General features: G+C 41.6%; 1 protein-coding gene across 2 annotated transcripts in view; it reads right to left on the bottom strand.

The window, feature by feature from the left end:
* LOC118808720 overlaps nt 1-15,326 on the bottom strand; it is a 51,878-nt gene extending 36,552 nt beyond the window's left edge. For both annotated transcript variants that reach the window (XM_036571606.1, XM_036571605.1), the window contains exons 1-6: nt 15,218-15,326; nt 8,811-8,869; nt 8,511-8,615; nt 5,593-5,636; nt 4,509-4,595; nt 3,204-3,227 (exon numbers count right to left, since the gene is read on the bottom strand). The gene's annotated coding sequence lies outside the window, so the exon portion shown is untranslated. The remainder of the gene's footprint in view (nt 1-3,203; nt 3,228-4,508; nt 4,596-5,592; nt 5,637-8,510; nt 8,616-8,810; nt 8,870-15,217) is intronic.
* Nucleotides 15,327-18,185: the final 2,859 nt, after the last annotated feature.

The raw sequence follows: 18,185 nt of genomic DNA, 5'->3' as shown, positions 1-18,185 counted from the left end.
TTATGTGTGTTTGTTATTATATGATAAGATATACCTAAATGCACATGAACTGAGTGAACGGTACTGACTTCAGTGTTCTGCATTGCAGTTTGCATTAACCATGTACTTAAGATAATGCTCACAAAATGTATTTTAAATGAACAAGATATCAAATCATAACTGCATTTTTACAGAGCATCAGTACCTACAACACTTGCTTTTGTCATGTTGAATGTTCATTTGCTAATATTTAAAATTAAGATACTGAATACAAATTCATTTCAAAAGGTATTTTGGTATTTGATAAATACATTTACATACATTTTATTTTTGTACGGTAAATGTCTATGTGTAAATGTATTTTAAACTATATTTGGTTAATATGGCGATATATTGTGAAATAAGCTCCCTGAACAAAAAATTTGTCACCTTGCGTGCACGAGGATGGTCGAGCTATAAATACCTGTGGGTGTGTAAGAGGATTCATAGATTGAGAAAAGGTGGTAGAGTGCTGTGAATGTCTCATTCGATGTGTGGAAAATGGGTCACAAAGCAGATGTTAATGATTGTCAAAAAGGAGTGATTGCATTTGGGCACCAAAGGCCACAGTGTGAAGGAAATAGCTGAACCCGCAGGTGTATCGAAGCGTACGGTCATACGGGTCGACCAGCAGTGGAGAAAATCACAGCCTATAGGAAATTCTCATCAGAATTGTGGCCGAAAGACGGAACTGACGGACAGGGACCGCTGGCATGATTCACGGCGTGTGAATAAAAATTACTTCACTTCCAGGCAAGAATTACTTCTAAAAGTCAAGGCAGGTTCTTCACAACCAAATTCTGAAAGAACTCTCTGCAGGGAACTGCACACCATGAACATATGGAGCAGAGTGGCACACAGGAGGCCTTCGCTCACTTCTGCTCACAGAGTTGCTGGTTACAGTGGGTGAAGAGACACAAAACTGGACTGTTCATAACTGGAAATGTGTTATGTGGTTAGATGAATCTCATTTCTGCCTGTGTGTGAATGATGTTCGGCGTTGTGCTCATCGTAGAGCTCAGGAAGCCTTCAGTGAGGACTGCGTACAAAGTGCGGCTCAAGCTGGAGGAGCTCTGTGATGTTCTGGGGGTGTTTTAATTATGTGGAAATGGGTCATTTGGTTGAGGTGACAGTACATTTGAACCACAGTGCTGACATTGAGCTGCTGGACAACCAGGTTTGCCTTTTGCTTATCATCTTACAGATGACGATTCTCGTGTTCACAGGGCTGTATGATGAACATTCAGGAGCGTTCACACATCTGGACCAGCCCACAAAATCCCCAGATTTGAATCCTCTTGAAAATCTGTGGGACTAACTGAAACAGTGAGTAAGACACCAGGGAAGGCTCCACGAAATCTGGCCAAACTGCGCAGTTCTTTGATGAGAATGGCTGAACATTGTTGCCTACATCCAGAAACTTGTCCAGGCCCAATTGAATTGCAGCTCGTGGAGGTATTACATGCTGTTATTTACGTTTCAGTCTCAGGTGACTATCGCCCAGTGAGCTTACATTTTAGTGTTTGGACTGTATTTTGGCATGGATTGCAGTGTATTTTAAATGTATTTCAATTATGTAAAAACTATAAAAATGCATGTCCATATTTTTTTTTTCCATATGGGTATTCACTGGTGTAGCATATATAACAAAACTGTGTACGAATCAGAGATCACAGGTTTCACGTAACCCTGAACCAACATTGCAGCCCCCTTCAATATGAAGCATTCTTTCATTTGTGACAAACACAAAATGTTTACCTCAGTGATGTCCAGATAACTTAAACAGCTGAGATGTAAGTTATGTGGGGGATAGAACATTAGAACCCCGTAATTATCACTTTTGGGTTGTAACTAAAGTAGGGTAGTGTGATCAGCTGCCAGTCTGATCAGCCAGACTTGGCACTCTTGTGGAACTGAAACAGCAAAGCTGGTGTGTAAAGCAGCTCTTTAGGTAGAAGTTTGAAGGGAAGTGTGTTTTGAGTAAATAAACTTTAGCATTTGTTTGTTTATTTCACCAGAGGAATACACTCAAGAAATACTTCTCTCTTTTGACCTCCCTGTTTTTACTGAAACAAGCATAGACAAATCTAGGAAAGAAAACCTTTAATTTGCAATATTATACAAATATATATTTATGATATTCTTCTCGTCTACATGGTTTTATATTGTGCAGCATGTCATGATGACATGATCTGGATGTAGGTCATGTTAGCTGTTAGCTACTTGCATCCTGTTTTATAAACTCTGTTAACCTGGTCCCAGGTAAAACAAGCATTCACTTGTTTCCTACTTCCTCATCTCCATTCATGTTACACTCACCATGTCCCACAGTGTCTTGAGATCAGGCTGTACTGTATTGCTGCTAACACTAAAAACTGAAAACCTGACAATGGCTACTAAGTAGTGATTGAATGGCTATTAAAAAGGGGTGATCAAATATGCAGGACTTATTAATAAAAAAAAAGCTGAACATTTGGGCATCATTTTAAACAAAAGTGTTATTTGACCATTTGATAAGGGAGACCATTATAGACATTAAAGAGCAAAGGTGCAGGTGCACAAACCCCTGTAGCCACCCCCATTCTACATATATGTTGGAAAAAAGTTGGGACAGAAGCTTGTTTACCCATGTGTTACCTCATCTTTCCTTTAAACAGCACGTAATAATAATTTGAGGACTGATGACACAAACAGATCCAGTCGAGAAAGTGGAATTTTTTGCCATTCTTCTGTTATCAAAGGCTTCAAAGACAAAGACAGAGAAAGGCAGCATCTGTTGCTACAAAATGAGTTCACCTTCACAGATAAGCAGGTTACCAAGTAATACCCCCCCACCCACCCCAAGGGTAATTGCGTCACCTGTTTAAGATTTCACCATGTTTCTAATCTTGAATTGCTCCTGTCCCAAGTTGATAAGTTAAAACACAACATCTACATCTTGTCTTTGTACTGATTTTCTTCAAATATAAGTCAGAGTATTTGCATTTTCCCTACTGTCCCAACTTTTTTGGAATTAGTCATAAAGGACTCTGGCAAAGTATGTTGTTTCTACTCAATAACTTGACAGTGCACTTCAATACCTCGAACATGATGCAATCGACACAATTTAGAAGCAGGAAAGAAAGTGTTCTGTTTTCACAGCTAAACAAAATATTTGGAAATCAGATCCAAACCATGAAAATTACCAGTCAGGGTTTTTACATTTCCACCTGCAGAAGAAAAAAATGGGAAAAATAAATATGATGACAAAAAATAAATACCACAGTGCATTTTTGTCACATCAAATACCTTTTTAAAAACACAGCCATTGTATGATTAAGATTTAACTTTGTTATACTTCTTACTTATTTTTCTTCTTTTTATTAAAATTACTAGTACGTTATATGTTGTGTTACCTTATTGTAATACTTCATATAATACTGCAATTACTTGTTCTTATTTAAATTTTCTATCCACCTTATTCCTGCGCCCAGTGATGCCAATTGAGTGACTTATGAACAGAACTTCCAGTGAAGCATAAACAGACAATTTGTTAAATTCTTATATTATCCTTACATGGAAGACATGTGGGAATAAATAAAAATGTGAATATTTATTATTGTTGGGATGATTGTCTGCTGATGCTTGTTATCAATCTGTCAACACAAACCTGAATCTTTGTGAGAGAAGTGATTTAGCAGAGGATTCAAGCATTATTAGCTATAGTCAAATTACTTACATACTTTTTATGCCAGAATAAGTCAGCATCAAGCTAGCAGGGTTAGCTCAGTGCTATCTTGGCTATAAACCTGAGCTATTTGGACATTTTAAGCCTGTAACAGGCATGAAAGTAACATTCTTTATTTTGTATGTTTCAGTTTTCAAGTAACTCTTTAAGATCTTGAAGTCTGTCTATTGTTAGCCTATTTTGTGGTTAGCTTCCTGTTACCTGCTCAGCCTGTAGTGAGCGCAGAATAAATCTGGTTATAGTTGACCTGATTTAATCTTAACTAGGCTGTACTGACAGTCACACATTGCATGTTGTTCCAGAAATGCCTCAGAGAAATTTAGTGGGACAAAACAGTAACTAATATAATGAATGATGCTTCTGTTCCCCAACCGAAAATTCAGCCACGATATCAAAACACAGCTGACATGTGAAAAATAAGGTGGATAACCATTTCTTGCTAAGCATATGCCAAAAATTAAGGGGCACCGCTGCTACAGACCATTTGCACTGGTGGAAGTGGCCAATTTAGCAGGTTATCTAGAACTTTCATGTGAATTAACAAATCTGTAAAAAATGCTACCAATATATATATAACCAGTGCAGTATAAACTTCCTGTATTGCTCACGACCTTTTGTATAAAAGTGCATTTCCACCAGGTAAGGAGAAAAAAAAATCATAATTTTACTTTTTTAAAGATCATCATCTGAAATAGCCCAAATGTTTCTGTTATCTTCATCTAGTAAATGGAACATTTATTTTAACCTAATAGAAAACACTTACTTAGGAAAATGAAAAGATGTGATGATTAAGAAGGGCATCTGTAGCTGATGGGCAGTCATGATGCCTGAATGTCCAAGATGTTGAAACCTACAAAAGAAATTTACTTTAAAAAAAATTCATTACATTATGTACCAACATATGATTGAATTAGTATATTGTGTAGCTCCATATTTGACTACCCTATAGAGCTGGAAATATTGAGTCAGTTTGACAGGATTATGGTTTGTGAAGCATGAAAAAGAAAGTGGACTTTGGGAAGATACAGTCAAAAAAGATAGGATGTCCAGAGGGAAGGGCAGTCCAGCAAAGAGGTCCAGGGTGGGAGCAGAGGCTGGACCAGAAATGGGGACTGGGGCTGAACCAAGATCAGGAAGTGGGACAGGGCCTGGGTCAGGGTGAGGGCCTGCTGAGCAGGTGATTGGGAGGCTGACTGAGGAGTGATCCATAAGGTTGGTACAGATGCTGCCTAGAAGGCCAGCACCGGAGCTGCATGAGAGGCTGTCGACTGAGCAGGGCAAGGTCCTCAGGTGCAGACAGGCTGCTGGCAGTGCAGCTGTGATGTCCTCGGCAGCTGGTGTGGCAGCAAGCTCTACAAATTCTGTATCATCGACCATCTTAAGTCATCGAGTCTGTGGTTGACACAAGATTAGTGGAAACAGTGGAAATATATTCTCTGGAGTGATGAATCACACTTCAGTATCTGGCCGTCTGATGGATGAATGCCAGACATGCTTACCGGAATGCCAGGAGAACACCCACTGGAATGCATGGTGCCCCAACAGTAAAGTTTGGTGGAGGAGGGATAATGAGTTTTGGGCTGTTTTGGTCACAACGAATATCCACATCCATACTCTCAGCTAACTTTATTTGGACACTGATAAGGGGAGAAAAAGAGCTGATTTCAAAAGAACTAGAGCAAGAAGAAATTTGGCTTCCACCTCCTCCTTTCCATATAGTGGAAGAACAGGGTGAAGCTCTATTTACTAGAACACTTTGATACGTTATAATCCATGGAAAACAAAACAGAAAATGGCACAAGGCCCACAGAAAAAAAGCTCAGCTTATATAAAAATTCTGCACGTACCTGTCAGGGCCACACCAACACTCTCTAGCCTTTGTCCAAGCCAACTGTAAGAACAGAAAAAAGGTTTTAACTCTGCCTCTTTTAATACAAGACATGTTCTGCCAGGAAATGGTAGATTTCAGGGGAAATCACTGAAATTTCTGAAGACACAAGACAGGATATTCAGGAGTTGGTTCAGCATGCAGAGAACGAAAGGTTACTGTCACCACTTCATGCCCCGGTTCTCAGAAAGAGCAGCGGCTTTGCATGTTATAAAGGAAAAAAAGAGCAACGTGGGCATGGACTCAGGACTGTCCATGTGCATTTGATGATATTAAAACGTCTTTGCTGCATCTTTGCCCCGCAACTTCCTCCAGCTCATTTCATGGGACCCCAAGCTGCTCCCAGGCCAACTAGGAGATATAATCCCTCTAGCGAGTCCTAGGACAACCCCGGGGTCTCATCCCAGTAATCCGTGCCTGGTAAACCCCCACCGGGAGGCATCAGGATGCCCACTGGAGTCCAACACTAACACTGAATGAGCTTGACTTAATACTTAGTGCACGCACACAACGCTCATTCCGGGAGTACAGAGATTGAATGTGTCGGAGTGGTAGCCCTGGCACCCCATACACCTGGAGGACCTCCCACAGGATATCACTGGGAACATGACTGTAAGCCTTCTCTAAGTCCACGAAACACATGTAGACAATCTGCAAGAGGGTGAAAAGCTGGTCCATTGTTCCACAGCCGGGACAGATTCCGCATTGTTGCTCCTCACTCTGAGGTTTGGCTATCGGTCGGAGTGTCCTTTCCAGCACCTTGGCATAAGCTTTCCCAGAGAGGCTGAGCAATGTGATACCCCGGTGTGATACTTACCTATATTACAGACGCATGTGGAATATGGAGACTGACATGGAGACCTGGAGTAACATGGTGAAGTCCACTCTATGCAGGCTCTCCACTGCTGCGCTCCCTTCACTGGCTTCCTGTAGCTGCATCAGATTTAAAACCCTGATGCCTACAAAGCCAAAAACGGACCAGCTCCTCCCTCCCTGATGGCAGTGGTCAAAACTTGAACTGTACCTCAAGCCCTTCGAGGTTGAAGTACAGCTCAGTCCGAACAGCAGACTCTCTTGCAGTCTTCAAACGCAGACTGAAGACCATGTCTTTTTACAGCACTTAAGTGAGCACTAAGTTAAATACAATACTTTAAGTACAATACTTGAAATGTATTGTACTGCACTTATTAAAATGTATTGCACTATGTTTAATTCTGTTCCTTTTTCTCAGCATGGGCTTTTCTTTCTAGCAATATCTGAACGTTGCTCTGGATAAGGGCATCTGCTAAATGCTATAAATATAAATGTGTCCCACAAGGCTTGGTGCTGGGTCCTCTTCTCTTTTCACTCTTCACTTACTCTCTTAGTGATGTAATTTCCTCTCATGGTTTCTCTTACCACTGCTGTGCTGATGGTACCCAATTAATGCTTTCTTTCCCACCTTCTGATACTCAGGTTTCCAGTCACATCTCAGCATGTCTGATTAACATTGCTTCATGGATGGCAGCTCAGCACCTGAAGCTCCATCCAAAACTGAGCTGCTGTTCATCCCAGGAACTACAGGTCCTCACCTAGATCTTGCCATCTCATTCAAAACTCCTCTGTCATTCTGTCTGAAGAGGCAAGAAGCCGTAATGTGATTCTGGATGACCAGTTATCGTTCTCGGCTTATATTGTGAACCTGACTTAGTCAAGCTGGTTTCTCCTCAACAACATCCAGAGGATTTGGCCATTTCTGTCTCAGGAGGTCACCTAGGTGTAGTTCAGTCATAATCAGAATCACTTTATTTTGCGAAGTATGTTGCACATACCAGAAATTTGCAGTGCACAACTTCTGTACAACTGATAAGAATTATGTTACAGAGGAGTTACTGTATTACAGTAAGGAGGTTGCTGGTTTAGTTGAAGTTTAAAGTGTGAGGTGTCCACTGTGGATAATGAGCATGGTAGCTCTGGGGAAAAAGCTGTTGGCATGTCTGGTTGGGCTGGTTTGCCTAAGTCAAGGCTTGACTACGGCAACTCGTTCCTGGCTGGTCTTCCTATGCAGGCCATCAGACCCTTGCAGCTCTTTCAGAATGCATCAGCATGGCTTGCCTTTAGTTCACTCATGTCACTCCACTGCTATGTTCCCTTCACTGGCTTCCTGTAGCTGCATCAGATTTAAAATACTGATGCATGCCTATAAAGCCAAAAGCTTTTCTAGCAGAGCCTAGGTGGTGGAATGAACTTCCACTGGCTGTTCAAACAGCAGAGTCCCTCGCAGTCTTCAAACTCAGACTGAAGACCATCTCTTCATAAGGTTCTTAAGTGAGCACTAAAGTAAGTAGCTATTGAAATGCATTATATTGCACTTATATTCAACTGCATCTTTCTTTCTAGGTATTAATACTGGCTTTTGTTTCTAGTAGTGTCTGAGCTGAAGGGTAGATTTGGGCTCTAACCTGTTTGAACTAGGAAACCTATCAAGACGTCTCCTTGGAGAGCTGACCAACTAGTTCAACTATAAGAGTTGCAAATATTGCTTAGGGAATGTAACCTTTTTCATTTACATGTAGTCCTGTTTATAAAACAAGACTAAAGGAAACAGACACAGCACCTGTTTGTGTTACCAAATAAACTGCATCCCCTAGTGTTAGAAAGCCTACATGACAGCATGGGACGTGTATAGAATGCATGCTAGACCTTGTATGTTCCAGATTGTTCTGGCTTAACATGGGGGTTGATGTTGAGAAGAAGGTCAAAATCAGCAACAGGTGAAAGAAAAAGCAGCAACTTCAGTTAACATAAAATTTTGCTGACCTTTAGCGCTGGTTTGTGTGGATTTCGCATGGAACTCCCCTAATGTAATGCCTCTGGAAGAGGAAGAAAATGACATACCTGATCTTATTTAGAATGATGTCGCAGAGACGGATAAGAAGTGAAACTGAATCAAACTCCAGTGACGGATCTGCAGCACTTGTGGAGAGTGAAATCCCACAGTATCTGTAACACAGAATCCAAGTACAACCCAAGAACATTTACTGCCCGAATTTAGAGAACTCCCTTATTTCAGTCTATTCCCTTTTTCAAAATCACAAAATGTGTGTTTTTGCCTCTGCTTGTTTAATCCACCCAGTGCAGGATGTCAGTGTGTCAGTTCAATCCCTGAACAAGTCTGTTTCTTCTACTCTTACTCACTCATTCCACTCAGCACTCCAGTCCACGTCTTCAGACAGTTCTCCTTATTGCGAAGTTACCTAGTGGGAAAGAGCAAAAGAGGCTGCTTGGCACAATCAATGACAGGCTTGGTTGCTTTGGCTCTTTTGTTGTGTGTTTGCTCTTGATTATTCTGAGTGTTTGGCCTTTTTTACTTCATTTCCTTGCCTGACTTTGAGATTAGCATAGCCCCTTCAAAACCTGTTAGCCTCTTGTATGTTTTAAACATATTCTCTTTCATGTACCTTACCAAATCCGCTAAAACCAATAAGCAAATAAATACATTAATATTAGATTTTTTTTATTCTAAAACCGATCTCTCAAACTTTACATATTTTAAAGAATACCAGCTAATCAAGTTCAAGCCCCTCCCACTGAACATACTATATATGCAACCCTATGAATTTCCAGTTCCACTTTTCCATTGTAATTAGATCAGGATAAAACTGCAGTTAAACTAGATGATTCTAACGATAAATGTACTAAAAGAAGAGATGTGGCCATTGGGAAGCAATGTGGAAAACAGAATGCTCTTTTATTTCACATGCTTGCAGCACTGAAGCATGTGCTTGGTGGTTTGCTAGGACCTTTTACACTTAAAAACATCAGATTATGGAAACCCTTTCAACTTTATGTCAACATGGGTGATCTTGATTGCTCCAGTGAGGAGTAGCTAGCCAGTAATAAATAAGCAATTGCATGCAAAAAATTGAAGCTACATTGAGAACTACTGAGTATTACTTTAGGACTGAACTAAAAACACAGCACACTGGACCTGTGATGCAAAGTAGACTGACATACTCGTGCACACTCGCAAACATTCCTTTTTTCTTTTTAAAATTTCTAAATTATGAAACTGGAGAGTACAAGATGCTTAACCAGTTTAACTGATATTGTTATGGACATAACATCACTAAGATTTTTTTTTTTGGGGGGGGGGCATTCAATGGTAATCTTAACTACAAACAACAGACATAAGGGTACATAACAATAGATCAAGTAGACTATGGTGAACAATAAAAGATGAAGCAAATTATTAGCCTAAATTTGATACATATTTGGCAAATTTACTAAATTGCAGACAACCAATCTAGTAGTATATCTACTAAGAAAAAAGTGAACAAAGCCAAAGCATGATAAACTGTAAGTAGTGAATACTGTGAGAGCGCCCCCTGCTGTTTATCAGAGCCTCACCAATCCCCAGTTTCAGTCTCCATTTCCCAAACGCTTTAACTGAGCATGCTAATGTTATTTCTCCTAATAAACAGACACACGTTCAGCTCCGTCTCCTCATTATTCACCACCATCACTGTAATATTTCATCATCAACATTAACACATGAAGGTGATCAGAGGGACGGTGGAGATCGAGTCTGCAGCGTCTGAGATTTTTCAGGTATTAGAAAAGAAAGACATCTTACGAGTGAAAACTGAATTCGTCATGGAGACTGAACAGATCAGATTTCAAAGGTAAGATTTTAGATTTTTATGTTGAACAATGTTGTTAGGTATTGATAATGACCAAGATGGCGGTGGACCCTGATAAGAAAATAGCCAGAAGTCAACCTTGAAGATGACCTGCTGCCGAGGCTATGTGAGCTCAGTTTGCTAAGAGAACCAAGCTCACAACGGGCCTGGTCACAGGAGCCAGCAGTCCTTGGCTTTGCCTGATGAGGGAGGCTGGGGGAGGGTCCACCGTAAGCGCTGCGCAAGGAAGAGCATGGGAAGAGGGCTAGGGTCCGTGCTAGGCTAAAAGCTAACACTAGCTATCTTACTCTCCAATATCTGCTCACTGGACAATAAACTTGACTACATCAGACTTCAGCAGACCACCCAGCGAAAGTTCAGAGACTGCTGCGTTTTGGTTTTTACTGAAACGTGGATTAGCGACAACATTCCTGATGCCGCCATTCAGCTGGATAGGCTGGCTTTGTTTCATGTTAACAGAAGTGCAGCTCTAATGGGAAAAACACTTGGAGGAGGTGTGTGTGTGTTTACATCAACACAGAATGGTGTAAGAAATGTGCAAATTACTGCTCTCCATTGGTAGAGTTTGTAAATCAGATACAGACCGTTTTATTTACCATGGGAATGATCCCAACATACAGTCTGTTTGTCAGACACTCCAAACCAGTCCAGAAGCAGGTAAAAACCTGGCCAGCAGGAGCCATCTCTGCTTTTCAAGACTGTTTTGAGCAAACTGCATGAGGCGTGTTTAGGGAGGCTGCCACTGACAGTGATCCTGTTAACTTGGCTATATCAGCAAGTGCATTCATGATGTTACTGTCTTCAAGACCGTCACCACACACAAAAATCAGAAGCTGTGGATGACTGCTGAGGTGCACACGTTGCCAAAGGGCCCTGACTCAGCCTTTAGAGCAGGTGACAAAGTGGCCCTAAGAACAGAGAGGACCAAACCGTCACGAGCCATCAGAGAGGTGAAGCATGAACATGCTCAAAGAATAATGCACCAGCGAGGAAGACCATTTCTCCACCCAGTGATCAGGTACTGTGTCTGTCTGCAGCTGATGTAAGGAAATCCTGTGGAAACTCATCAATCTACGGAAGGCTGCTGGGCCAGACAACGCTTCTGGCTGCGTGCTCAGAGAATGTGCAGACCAGCTAGCAGATGTTCTCCCAGACATCTTAAACATCCCGCTAAGCAGCGCCATTGTTTCCGTGCCAACTCGACTACCGTCCCATCACACTCACACCCATCGTCATGCAGTGCTTCGAGAGGCTTGTAATGAAGCACATCAAGACCCAGCTGCCTTCTTTACTGGACCCTCTGCATTTTGCATATCGCTCTAACCGCTCTGTAGATGATGCCATTGCCACCACTCCTCATCTGACCCTTACTTGTCTGGAGAACAGGGACATTTATGTTAGAATTCTGTTCATAAACTTCAGTTTAGCATTCAATACCATCATTTCTCAGCATCTGCTTGGAAAGCTGAGCCTGCTGAGCCTGAACACTTCCCTCTGCAATTGGATCCTGAACTTTCTTGCTGAGAGACCTCAGTCTGGATCAGGAGCAGCATCTCTAACACCATCACACTGGGCACTGGAGCCCCCCAGGGCATCCTTGGTGATCACTGCTTCCCTCTTGCTTTCAGAGTTGTTAGGTAGGCACAGAGTCAGCTGAGCAGTTTATTAGTTTCTGGTTTGACTATGTTTAACCCTCTGGGGTCTGAGGGCATTTTCTTGATTTTTGTGCATATTCTTAAATATGTCTTTAAAGGCTCTTGTATATGCCATAATAGCCACACATTATATCTGAAAATGTTCAGAACAATCTCAGCTCTCTCTATAATGAGGCACTTTTGACCTGGAGCTCTGTGTAAAGAGGTCATTCTGCCCTAGAGCTGAAAAAATGAAATACAGTTTTAGAAATTCTGAATATCTCTTCTGAAAACATAGTTTTATACATGTGGACAAATTGATTTGGTGCTTGAAATGGGTTTACCAAAGTCTTAGGTTCACAAAAGTAGTGGAATGTAGTAATAAAGTAGTAGATAATTGTTTTCTAAAAATAAAACTAAATACACCTAAAAAAAATAAAAGATTCTCCTCATCACTACTTTACAAAACCACTGCAGCAACTTCAGCAGCTGTACATTTTTTACACACCAATTCACGTCTGTATCCGAGGTGACTGAACAAAAAAAAGGTTTTCTATGTGATGGTCAGTTCTTAGTGACTTCCTGAGTGTTCATTGGTCAGTTTCACACAGAATGTAGACGGACACACGAATTCACGAGTTCCACATAGTCAGAGGCAGATGACGTGTATCTCAGCCCCTCTTCATAGGCTCATAACTCCGGATGTGAGTCTCGTATGATCTCATGATAAGATGGAATGGAAAGGGCGACTCTACAGATTCAGGAAGTGTTTGAACTGTATTTCTGCGCTGAATTATCGCAAAGATATGAAAAGAAACACAGAGAAACATCTGATTTGATGTGCTGGTGCATCCCCAATCCCAGAGGATTAAAAACCTTTGCAGAGCTGATGCGTAGAGTTTGGCCTTCTAATGTTCATTTAGATACAACCTCCCCAAAACATGTCAAATCATCTCGTCTAAATCATTTTCCTTTGTCTTTATAACATTTCCTTTTTCAGCAGAGGTGTTTAAGTTTATTAAGTTGTTGTTGCTGAACCAAACACATTTTTAGCAGTCTGCATCTTAATTGCTACCAGATGCTATGAAACTACTTATGAAGGGAACTGCTATGCTGAGTAAGGGTAGAACAGATCCTCCAGATTGGTTAATAGCTTTCATTTTTGTGTGTCCAGATACTCTTTTATGAGCAAAACATTTTTTCAAAATCTCATGCTCTTGTGCCGTGAGCAGGATGTTCACTCTGAGAACGTTTAAGGTTGGTTCACACAAGGATAATATGAGATGTGCCCGATGATGCCTTATGTAATACAACCTTTCTTTATTGGGGTGAAGATGGTGCTTCAAGGATTCTTTAGTAAAGGAAATGAGCACTCAGAGAACATTTGTATGCTTAAATGGCTCTTTGCACGGTGAAATGGTTCTTCAGACTGATGGAGAATGTGTTGTATATGGTTCTTTATAGCATGAAAACGGGTTCTGCTATTGTCAAGCTAGTCATAACAGCAGAACCCCTTTTGGTGCTATAAAGAACCCTTTTCAACATGGTTCTGTATAGAGTCAATACAGCACATTCTCCATCAATCTGAACAACCCTTTCATGATGCAAAGAACCCTTTAATCATGCAAAGGGTTCTTTGACTGTTCATGGTTCTATATAGAACCAGTTTCTTTACTAAAGAGCTCTTGAAGAACCATCTTTTTAAAGAGTGTAGGCCAGTTTGGAAATGAAAAAAAAAAAAGATTGAGCGCAACACAGTGCAAGGGAGCATAAATATAGAACATAGTGTTGTAGGGTTACTAAAGAACACTTGAATTGTTTTTAAGTGTGTAGGGTCTTCAACATCAGAATGAAACTCTTCTGGTGTTGTAGCTTTCAAGTCTACAAATAATTAGCTGTAAGGTCATGCAGTGACGTCTCGATAACATTAAATAAAAGTACTAAAAAGTACTTCCTGTTTCCTGGGCACATTTGATGTGCCAGTGTGCTGATCTGTAATTGTCTCTAGGATTTTCAAAACACACCATGTAGTTGTCGTTCAGATTAACAGTTCTACTACTTTTTCCTTGAATAAAAAGATTTTGAACCAAAAAAATGACACTTAAGTTTCTGCGATGAGTATATTTTGTAAAGGCTTTCTCTACTTCCTTATTCTTACTAGCCGTCTCGATAATCACACAAAGAAGCAGGAATTCTTTGAATAAAATCTGTTTTCAACTTATCATACAGAGACTTCCAGCATGTATAACAATACTATCAGATATTTTCCAAAAACATTTTGATGAAAAAAGATTTTTTGCTATTGGGAGGTGCCCACTTAAGAGAAGAAAAGGGAAGTTGAAACCTAGCATCAAATCAACAAAATGTGTCAGGTTTTTTTATTTACCTTTCTTTAATTGTAGAATTATCAGTATTAATTAGAATCTTAGCATGAATCTATATGATAACCAATCGTAACTCATATGGCAAGTAGTTACTAATGTCAAACCTGAAGTTTCAGATATAAACGGTTTATTCTTTAGTTGTATACGTTACAAATGAAAACTAAAATTAACATTAGACAAAGTTAGAGTAAATTAGACGGAATGGTGTGTGTGTGTGTGTGTGTGTGTGTGTGTGTGTGTGAGAGAAGGAAGGGTTGGGTTGGAGATATTGATGCGTGTGTATGTGTGTGAAGGAAGGGGGGGTTAGAGATATCTGTGTGTGTGTGAAGGGGGGGGGGTTGGAGATATCCGTGTTTTTGTGCGTGTGTGTGTGTGTGTGTGTGTGTGTGTGTGTGTGAAGGGTGGTGGGATGGAGATGTTTGTGAATAAAGAATTAATATCGAACTGTCTTTAGATAATTTCTTGTTTCATTCCAGGTTTTGCCATTTCCTCCTAATAAACACAGCCTTGTTGCAGAATGTTTTGTCACTTGGTCCAACTAAGGGAGCATATTCCAACAGGAAAATGATGTCAGTGCCTTCTGTGCCCTTGTACTCTAATAGAGCGCTGTATGTTTTTCTCCATCTTTCTTTCTCTTTCTCTCTCTCTCATTTGAATAGTGGGTGAAGGTTCAGGGCTGGTTAAAAAGATGGCCCCAGGCCAGGCGATGCCCCTGCTAGAAACAGCCTAGCGAGCTGTAAGCTACAAGCCAGATGGATGACTGCTCTGGCGCAAATCACAACCCGTTCCAGAAAGACAAAAACACCCAACCTAATCGTTTGTAAATGTAAATCTTAACGTTAACATCAAAGGTCTAAATGGTGGGAAATGTATTATCTACTCACCTTTTCCTCAGAATCCATAGTCTTGTAGGCTAATTGTGTCCAAGTTCAAGCATGGGTGTGAGAAGGGAGAGGTGAGCTGAAGATATCTATGTGTGTGTGTATATGTGTGGGAAGGAAGGGGTGGGTTGGAGGTGTGTGTGTGTGTGTGTGTGTGTGTGAAGGAAGGATTGGAGATATGTGTGTGTGTGTGTGTGTGTGTGTGTGTGTGTGTGTGTGAAGGAAGGATTGGAGATGTGTGTGTGTGTGTGTGTGTGTGTGTGTGTGTGTGTGTGTGTGTGTTCTCCACCTTTCCCCAAAGAGAGGAAAAGTAAAAGTGCTTGCTGCCTCTCAAGGACCTACATGCTCAAGACACAGCAGTTGACAAAAGCCTCTCCAAGGGTCTCTTGAGCTTCCTCCCCAGTCACCTCAGCAGGTCTTCTCCTGACATGTAGTGTTAATGGCGAAACAAAACTCTAGAAGCCACTGGTCACACAAACAGTGCTTATGCTGAACATATAAAGCAGTCATAGTCTTGAGGGTACAGTTGGTCCATTCAGTCAGGTTTGTCTGAGCATTGTAGTCCAAAGTTGGTTTGTGGACCAGGCCCCATTGCCAACAGGTGGTGTGAAGCAGGTTGGCCACCTCAATCCCACACCAGCTAAACAGGAGTTCCCTATCACATAAATATCAAATGTGATAAAAACCTTGGAGCTAGATGGCCCACCAGGTCAATGTGGAGGTTTGGGGTGATTGTTTACCCAGGTGAGTGCCACATGGTCCGTGACCACAAGGAAATGTCCATCTAGATACACTCTCCACTTCTCTACAGCCCATAACATGGCTACACACTCCTCTGAGGTGGAGTAGTTCTTCTCTTCTCCCCTTATGAGCCTCAAGGCATGGGTAATAACATGCTAATCTGCAGCTCTTTCTGAGAAGTGTGGGATGAAACGATGGTGCCATCCTGCCAACCCCAAGAATCTCTGTTTGTTTTTGACAGACTGTGGTTCAGGGAAGTCACACACCATTTCCACTTTGCTGTGCATATGCCCTCCCTGGACACCATGAGGCCCAGAAGGCAAGCGATTTTGCAGAAGATTACATCTCTTGAGATTGTCAACACTGCTCTGTAAAGATGCTCAAATACCTCCTGAAGATGGTGAGAATGATGTGTCACTGATGCAGAATAGGCCCCAATATCGTCAGTGTAGGTGACACAGGACAGTCTCCATCACATGCTGAAATGAGGCAGTTGCATTTTTAAGACCAAAAGGAATAACTAGAAATTCATAGAGCCCATCACAGGTTGTGAATCCAGTCTGTGGGACGCTGCCAGTACCCGCTCGAGATTAAGAGTACTGAAAACGCTTTACCATGCAGAGATTCAAGAACCTCCTGCACCTATGTCATTGAATGCACATCTAGGTTGGTCTTAGCATTAAGATGACACTAGTCCACACAGGTCCTTGTGATGCCATCCTTCTTTGGAACAAGGACCACTGGCACTGCACAAGGGGAAGACAATGGTTAGACTATGTCTTTCTGGAGCCTATCATCTATTGCCTCCTTGATGAACTGTCGCTTCTGCACTGATACTCTGTATGGTCTATGCCATACTGGGAGTTCATCAATGGTGGTGATGTGATGCAGTACAACTGTTGTTCGCCCCAGGTGGTTGGTGCATAGAGATTACCACTGGTTTAGTTTATGCCACAACTGCTCTTTGTTCAGGCTTGTAGCATCTGCCTTTGCTACTAAACACTACATTTGCTGCCATAACCATGAATCAACAGGCTCAACAATGCTCTGTGCAGGGAATAAATGCATGTTTGCCATGTAATCAGATTGGGTGTAATATCTTGGTAGTCTTTTGATGCCTGCAGTGCTTTTCTTCCCTGTAATAGCACTTTACAGCATACAAGTCTTGTTCCACCAGTGTGCCAATCCTCACCAGCTTATCCGCTGTGCTCACAGTCCTCCTCAGCAAACTCACCAGCTATGAATTGCAGTTCCTGAGAATGGCCTGCACCAGATCTTTCTCAGACATGTTCTCCCACCATCTAAGGTACAGAGTGTGGTACTGGAAAGGGAAATCTCTGACACTTTCATGGACACCTTGTCTTCGATGTTTTTTTTTTTTTTTTTTTGTTTTTTTTGTCTCTTCAGCTTTGTCGTCCAGCTCCGGACTAAAGTCTAATTGTCAGCCTTCCACCAATCTTTGGCAGTGCCTGATATTTCAGAGGTGAGTGCTGCCAGTATTTCATGGTTGCTTAGTGGGAGAACAGCCAAAAACTCATCACTCTTCTCAACGAAGGCTAGAGAACATGTTAGGTTCTAAGGCTTGTGCACCAAAACACTGCAGACTTAAGCACACTGCCTCATTAAATACGTGATTCAGCTCATCCTCTAATTAGCAAGGCTTTAATGAACTGGATTTAGAGCGTTAAATGAGGGTAAACACTAATTTCTGCGGCAGTTGGCCTGGAGGGTCCGCAGTTTGACATGCCTGGGCTATGGGGTCTGACACTTCATCAGTGTTTTCATACTTGGGAAACTCCAGCTTGATGGGTGGTTTTAGGTGTACGCTGAACAGATCGAAAGCAGAACTTGTTTGGGCTGTGTCTGCAGTACAGGTCATGGATTGAGCTGAAGGAAGTGGTGTTGATGCTATGAGTGCTACTTTGAAGTTGTTTCTCCAGTTGTTTGTCCATTCTCTTAAAACAGTCCAATACTGACTTTCCCAGCTCCTACAGCCTCTCATTTTGTTGCTCCAAGTGGTACATCAGTCAGTCTTCAGTGGCTCTATCACTTTGTTCTAATTCCGCTCTCATGATCTGCAGTTGGTCTCCTGTTCCCCTGACTCTCTGTGTGGCTGTAGATTTCCTGAAGTTTGTTCTCAAGGCTGCTGCCTCTGTCCTCCATTGCCAGCAGTCGCTCTGCCAGATTAGGCTGGCCACTGCCCAAATCAAGTGTCGGGCTGCAATGATAA

Source organism: Colossoma macropomum, unplaced genomic scaffold (assembly GCF_904425465.1).
Source record: "Colossoma macropomum unplaced genomic scaffold, Colossoma_macropomum, whole genome shotgun sequence".
NCBI lineage: Eukaryota > Metazoa > Chordata > Actinopteri > Characiformes > Serrasalmidae > Colossoma > Colossoma macropomum.
The sequence above is the reverse complement of the archived record's forward strand: the minus strand, read 5'-3'. Positions and strand labels throughout refer to the sequence as shown.